The sequence below is a fragment of the Seriola lalandi genome, unplaced genomic scaffold (assembly GCF_002814215.2).
Source record: "Seriola lalandi dorsalis isolate HSWRI2012SDOR001 ecotype SW California unplaced genomic scaffold, Sedor1 jcf7180002054294, whole genome shotgun sequence".
Taxonomy (NCBI): Eukaryota; Metazoa; Chordata; class Actinopteri; order Carangiformes; family Carangidae; genus Seriola; species Seriola lalandi.
The window spans coordinates 258,429-266,269 of NW_019524847.1; positions in this window are offsets into that span (position 1 = coordinate 258,429).

The following is a 7,841-nucleotide window of genomic DNA, read 5'->3' on the forward strand; positions in this document are numbered from 1 at the left end:
TTTGCTTTAAGTGCTTGATAGTACACACAGTCCTAATATTTCAACAATCGTGAAAAAAAATACCGGGTTTGCAAGGATACATACTGTATCACATTTAAATTATATTTAAAGTATACTAGACGTTTATACTTAGACTTCCAGTCTAATTTATTTGTAATGAATTCAGTATCACCATATATAAAAGGGTGGTACAAGTGGCATCAGTGGTTATTATTAGTTTGAGATAATATTTGTCTCTGAGAGGTCTTTTGCCACCCCAGTACAGTGGAGATGAGATCTGTTTGTGTTGCTCATAGCATGGAAAAATTACAATGATAACAACAACAGCAATATCTCTGTCCAGAATTAGTGTCAGTGTTACTTTGGATATAATCCACAGACTTTGCTATGAACAGTTTTGAGTCATCCACTAGAAAAAAAGTCCTAATAAAACTGTTGACAGCCTGAAATCAGAGGAACACAACTACAGCTAATACAGTATTGTGCAAGTGCAACATGAAAAGCAGCCCATAATCCTCAGCAGCAGCTCAGTAAGATGCTACGATCTGCATAGGAATGTAAAAAAAAATCACATAATAATTTAAATTTTCTAACTTGATATCTCAGTTTCTTATTCAAGACCTGCGTTATTTTGTTCAGACATTATTTTAGCCACAGTGAGGGAGAGTCAGAGAATGACAGAGGGTGCTTCATGGTACGCACTCTACCAGGTGAGGAACTGGGGCACCCCAAACCTTTGCCTACTGTTGATGCCAGAATCTGACTGGAAGCGTGTTGTGGAGGTCAGTGTGTTTAGGGTCAAAGGACAATTTAGTTGAACTATTGCCAAGGAACCTGGTGGGAAGTCAACATAGTCATCGACAGCTACTCTTTGTGTGAGAAAGCCGGGACAGTGATTATGAAAAGAGATATATACTTATATGCTCTACTTTTTTTCATTTTCCAACTCTGAGAGCCCAACAACCTGAATCCTATTTACTTCCACTGTACTAATGTGGCGATTTTTTTTTTTTTTTTTGTCAATTAGTCAGTGTGTTAATATTTTAGGTGTGCACAAAAGTAGCCTAGCTAGCTAATCAGCTAATCAACACGTTCAAACAGGATTAAAGAAGACAGTTAATTCATGTGTAATTAATCCAAACCTACAGACTGCATTTTTAATATATTTACACAAAGTGTAGATTTTGTATGTGTTGAGCAGATTTGGAGACCATACAGGATTTGCCATGACTGATACCCAGCATGCAGTGTAGCACCTGCTCATTATTACAGTTATTTTAAAAGTGTTTTCAGTCACTAACAGAGTCATAATGTTTTATTATTTCATGGCTTAAGTAATAATTGGCTGCACCAGCTGGAAGATACAATAAAAAAACTACAGTGGGTGATACTGAAACAAACCGCAATCTATGTTACACTTCACTCAATCATGCATTCAAATTTTATAGTGCCAAAAGGGAAATGTGGCTCTCAGACGCAAAGTGTTTTTGCAAAAATTCTCTTTAAAAAAATTAAGTGAAATTATGCAACAGAGAGTCGAGATAGTGAAAGAATTCATGTAGGAGTGTTTGTCTATAAATGGTAGTTTTCCATTGGGTAAGAAATCTTAATCCATCAACAATTTTATTTTCTGTTATAAAGAGAGTTCAACAAAAAAAACAAAAAAACTCAAACACTCTGCTGGAAAGCATATAGGCCACTGTTTAGCCCTGTGTCCTGCTTTGACTCAGCAGCTGGACAGGACACCTGATGTGAAAGTTTTAGTATGAACGCTTGCCAAAACGTTATTTGTTAATAGTGCTTTTCTAAATTACGCACACCTACACTCACACAAACACTTTCTTGCCCTGGATGACCCTAAGGATCACTGCTGTCTGTGGTCGCTCACTACTGTGAACTCCCCAACCCAGGCAATGAGGCACGCAACCCTGCTTGTCTGGAGCCAAAGACCTGGTTCCTTGTTTGTGTTTGCGTGTGTGTAGGGGGAGTTTCAGTACACTGTGTGTTGCACTAGAGCTCGTTTTGAAGGGCACAGATTGATGATAATTTCTGGTTATCCAAACAAAAGCTCCTAGCAACACTGAAGAGAACCTGTTTATCTAAAGTATACTGTTCATTATTCTTGAATCATTTATTATCTTCTGTACAGTGGGACAACAAAAACAGCTATGCCATATTATCTCTTCAGATTTTGATGTATGGGTTTGGTTTATTTCTTGCATTTTTTATAGAATGAGGTTTTTCCAAAATTAATCACAACAATCTTTCAGGCTTTGTTAAAAGGTCTGGTCTTAAAGGTTCACTATAGAACACATCTTCTACAGAGCACAGTCGAAGTAGTATAGTAAGGCATAAAGAAGTCAGAGTATAGTAAGGGATAAAAATGTTATACTGCTATGACTTTTTTATGCCTTAACATACTGTGACTTCTTATGCCTTATTTTTAGGCCTTGCTATGACATTTTATGTGATAATATACGATCATTTTTATGCCTTACCATACTATGACTTTTTTATGGTTTACTTTAGTATGATTTTTTTTACGCTTTACTATACTATGACATTTTTATGACTCATCATACTATGACTTTTTTATGCCTACTATTCTATGACATTTTTATACCTTTCTATATTATGACATTTTTATGCCTTACCATACTATGACTTTTTTCGTCTTCCCTTACTATCCTATGCTGTTTTTATGCTGTTTTTATGACTAACTTTACCCTGTTTTTTTACATTTTTTTTACCTTACTATACTATGACTTTTTATGATATTTTTATTAATTAATATACTATGATGTTTTGTGACATTTAATGCCTTACTATACAATGATGTTTTTATGAATTTTATTCCTTACTATACTATGACATTTCATGCCTTACTGTACTATGATGTTTTTATGACATTTTATGACCTACTATACTATGACTTTTTATGCCTTACTATACTGTGACGTTTTGGGACATTTTTACACCTTACTATACTATGACTATTTTTGAAATGTTATGCCTTAATATACTGTGATTTTTTCAAGCCGTTTTTATGCCTTACTATACTAGTGACTTTTTATGCTTTCCCTTACGCTGACATTTTAATGCCTGACTATACTATGACATTTTTATGCCTTGCTTTTATGCCTTGCTATAACATTTTTATGCCTTTCTATATTATGACATTTTTATGCCTTACCATACTAAGACTTTTTATGCCTTATCATACTATGACATTTTTACGCTTTACCGTACTATGACTTTTTGTGCCTTCCCTTACTATACTATGACGTTTTTATGGCTTTTTATGGCTTACTATATTATGTTTTTATAATTTTTCATGCCTTACTATATGATGACTTTTTATGACGTTTTTTATGGCATTTTTATGAATTAATATACTATGATGTTTTGTGGCATTTAATACCTTACTATACTATGTTTTAATGACGTTTTATGCCTTACTATAAAATGTTGTTTTTATGACTTTTTATGCCTTACTATACAAATACTATTTTTGAAATGTTATGCCTTAATATACTATGACGTTTTTATGTATTTTCATGCCTTACAATACTATGTTGTGTTTTCTAGTTTTAATGCTTTACTACACTATGACGTTTTTATGCTTTACTATACTATGTAGTTTTTATGACTTTTTATGCCTTACTATACTATGACAAATTTATGACTTTTTATGCCATACTATACTATGACGTTCCTATTACCTTTTATACCTTTATATACTATGATGTATTTTTGATGTTTTATGCCATATTATACTATGACGTTTTTTGGCATTTTTCTCCTATACTATACATAGATGTTTTTTGGCACTTTTATGCCTTACTATACTATGTAATTTGATGCCTGACCATACCATGACGTTTTTATGACCTTTAATGCCTTAATATACTATGATGTATTTTTGATGTTTTATGCCATATTATACTATGAAGTTTTTTTTGGCATTTTTCTCCTATACTATACGTAGATGTTTTTGGCATTTTTATGCCTTATTATATTATATTGTTTGATGCCTGACCACACTATGACGTTTTTATGACCTTTTATGCCTCAATATACTATGATGCTTTTTTGACTTTTTTATGCCTAATAATATTATTTCGTCTCATGCCTTGCCATGTTATGATGTTCATATGACCTTTTATGCCTTAATATACTATGATGTTTTTTGCCATTTTTATGCCTTACTATACTATGAAGTTCTATGCCTTACTATACTATGATGTTTTTTGACATATTTATGCCTTACTATACTATGACATTTTTTAACATTTTTATGAGTAATTATACTGCAACGTTTTTATGCCTTACTATACTATGACGGTTTTAGACATATTTATGCCTTACTATACTATAATGTTTTTATGCCTTAGTATACTAGGACATTTTATGCCTTACTATACTTTTTTGACATTTTTATGCCTTAATATACTATGACATTTTTAAAATTTTTTAAGCCTTAATATACTATGACGTTTTTTGGTGTACTTATGCCTTACTATTCTATGATGTTTTTATGCCTTACTATACTATGATGGTTTTATTCCTCACTTTACTATGACATTTTTTTGACATTTTCATGCCTTACTATACTATGTCATTTTTTAACACTTTTATGCACAATGACATTTTTTAACATTTTCATGATTTGCTATAGTATGATATTTTATGCCTTAATATACTATGATGTTTTTTGATGTTTTATGCCTTAGTATTTTTTTTAATATTTTTATGCCTTACTATGACGTTTCTAACATTTTGATGCCTTACTATACTATGACATATTATTCCCTACTATACTATGATGTTTTTTGACCTTTTATGCTTTACTATACCTTTTTGTCCGGCACATTTACGAGCATAACCAAGAAGGGAGGTCCACACAGCAACAATTCGAAGAAACCAAATTTATTAAGGATAATTCAATTTCATTTAAGTAAAGTAGAAAATGTGAAGTCAGTAATGTAGTGTAGTTGTTGGGTGCTAGGACAATGAAAGCCAACTTAAACTACATGTACAAGAGCTGAGGCCTTAACAAAACACAATATACAACCAAGCAAATTAAGTTGGGTCCCTGAAAGGCACCAGCCTTTCAGGAGAGCTGAGATAGAGAGGCCATCTTGAATCTCCCAGCTTCAATAGGCCACACTCAGGTGAAGTCAGTCAGCTGATCAGGAAGTACCTGAAAAAAAAACAGGAACCAGTAACAGGCCTAAACAAAATAGGGTCACACAGCCCAGGGCCGTCACAATACTGTGACATTTTTGTGAACTTTTATGCCTTACTATACTATGATGGTTTTAGACATATTTATGCCTTACTATACTATGATGTTTTTATGCCTTAGTATACTATGACATTTTATGCCTTACTATACTATGACATTTTTTTACATTTTTTATGACTAACTATACTATGACATTTTATGCCTTACTATATTAAGACGTTTTGTGAAATGTTATGCTTTAATATACTATGACGTTTTTATGACTTTTTATCCCTTAAAATACAATGTTTTTATGACTGTTTATGCCCTACTATACTTTTTTGATATTTTTATGCCTTAATATACAATGACATTTTTATGATTATGCCTTACTATACAAGTTGTTTTCTTTACTTTTTATGCCTTACTATATGATATTTTTATGACTTTTTATGCTTTACTTTACTATGTGGTTTGTATGACTTTTCATGCCTTACTATACTATGTTGTTTTCTCTACTTTTAATGCTTTATTATACCAAAATGGTTTCTATGACGTTTTTATGCCTTACTCTACTATGACATATTTATACCTTAGTACACCATGATATTTTTTGACATTTTTATGCCATACTATACTATGACGCTTTTAGACCTTAGTATGCCTAATAATATTATTTCGTCTCATGCCCTGCCATGTTATGATGTTCATATGACCTTTTATGTTTTTAATATACTATGATGTTTTTTTGACGTTTTATGCCATACTATACTATGACGTTTTTTGGCATTTTTCTGCTATACTATACGAAGATGTTTTTTGGCATTTTTATGCCTTACTATACTATGTTATTTGATACCTGACTATACTATGACGTTTTTATGACCGTTTATGTCTTAATATACTATGATGTTTTTTTTATGTTTTATGCCAAACTACACTATGACACTTTTTTGGCGTTTTTATGGCTAATAATATTATTTCGTCTCATGCCTTGCCATGTTATGATGTTCATATGACCTTTTATGTTTTTAATATACTATGATGTTTTTTTGACGTTTTATGCCATACTATACTATGACGTTTTTTGGCATTTTTCTGCCATACTATACGTAGATGTTTTTTGGCATTTTTATGCCTTACTATACTATGTTATTTGATACCTGACTATACTATGACGTTTTTATGACCTTTAATATCTTAATATACTATGATGTTTTTTTGATGTTTTATGCCATACTATACTATGACGCTTTTTTGGCACTTTTATGCCTTACTATACTATGCAATTTGATGCCTGACCATACTATGACGTTTTTAGGACCGTTTATGCCTTAATATACTACAATGTTTTTTTTGACATTTTATGCCATACTATACTATGACGTTTTTTGGCATTTTTCTGCCATACTATATGAAGATGTTTTTTGGCATTTTTATGCTTTACTATACTATATTGTTTGATGCCTGACCATACCATGACGTTTTTATGACCGTTTATGCCTTAATATACTACAATGTTTTTTTTGACGTTTTATGCCATACTATACTATGATGTTTTTTGGCATTTTACTGCTATACTATACATAGATGTTTTTTGGCATTTTTATGCCTTACTATACTATATTGTTTGATGCCTGACCATACCATGACGTTTTTATGACCTTTCATGCCTTAACATACTATGATGTATTTTTGACGTTTTATGCCATACTATACTATGACGTTTTTTGGCATTTTTCTGCTATACTATACGTAGATGTTTTTTGGCATTTTTATGCCTTACTATAGTATGTTATTTGATACCTGACTATACTATGACGTTTTTATGACCTTTAATAGCTTAATATACTAATAATATTATGATGTTTCATGCCATACTATACTATGACGCTTTTATGACCTTTTATGCCTTAATATACTATGACATTTTTATGCCTTAATATACTATGACGTTTTTTTGACATATTTATGCTTTACCTATACCATGACCTGGAGCCTTCCCCAGCATCTTTTCGGGCGAGAGGCGATAACTATGACGTTTTTTGGCATTTTTCTGCTATACTATACTTAGATGTTTTTTTGAAGTTTCATGCCATACTATACTATGACGCTTTTTTGGCACTTTTATGCCTTACTATACTATGCAATTTGATGCCTGACCATACTATGACGTTTTTAGGACCGTTTATGTCTTAATATACTACAATGTTTTTTTTGACATTTTATGCCATACTATACTATGACGTTTTTTGGCATTTTTCTGCCATACTATATGAAGATGTTTTTTGGCATTATTATGCTTTACTATACTATATTGTTTGATGCCTGACCATACCATGACGTTTTTATGACCTTTCATGCCTTAATATACTATGATGTATTTTTGACGTTTTATGCCATACTATACTATGACGCTTTTTGGCTTTTTTATGCCTAATAATATTATTTCGTCTCATGCCTTGCCATGTTATGATGTTTTTATGACCTTTTATGCCTTAATATACTATGACATTTTTATGCCTTAATATACTATGACGTTTTTTTGACATATTTATGCTTTACCTATACCATGACCTGGAGCCTTCCCCAGCATCTTTTCGGGCGAGAGGCG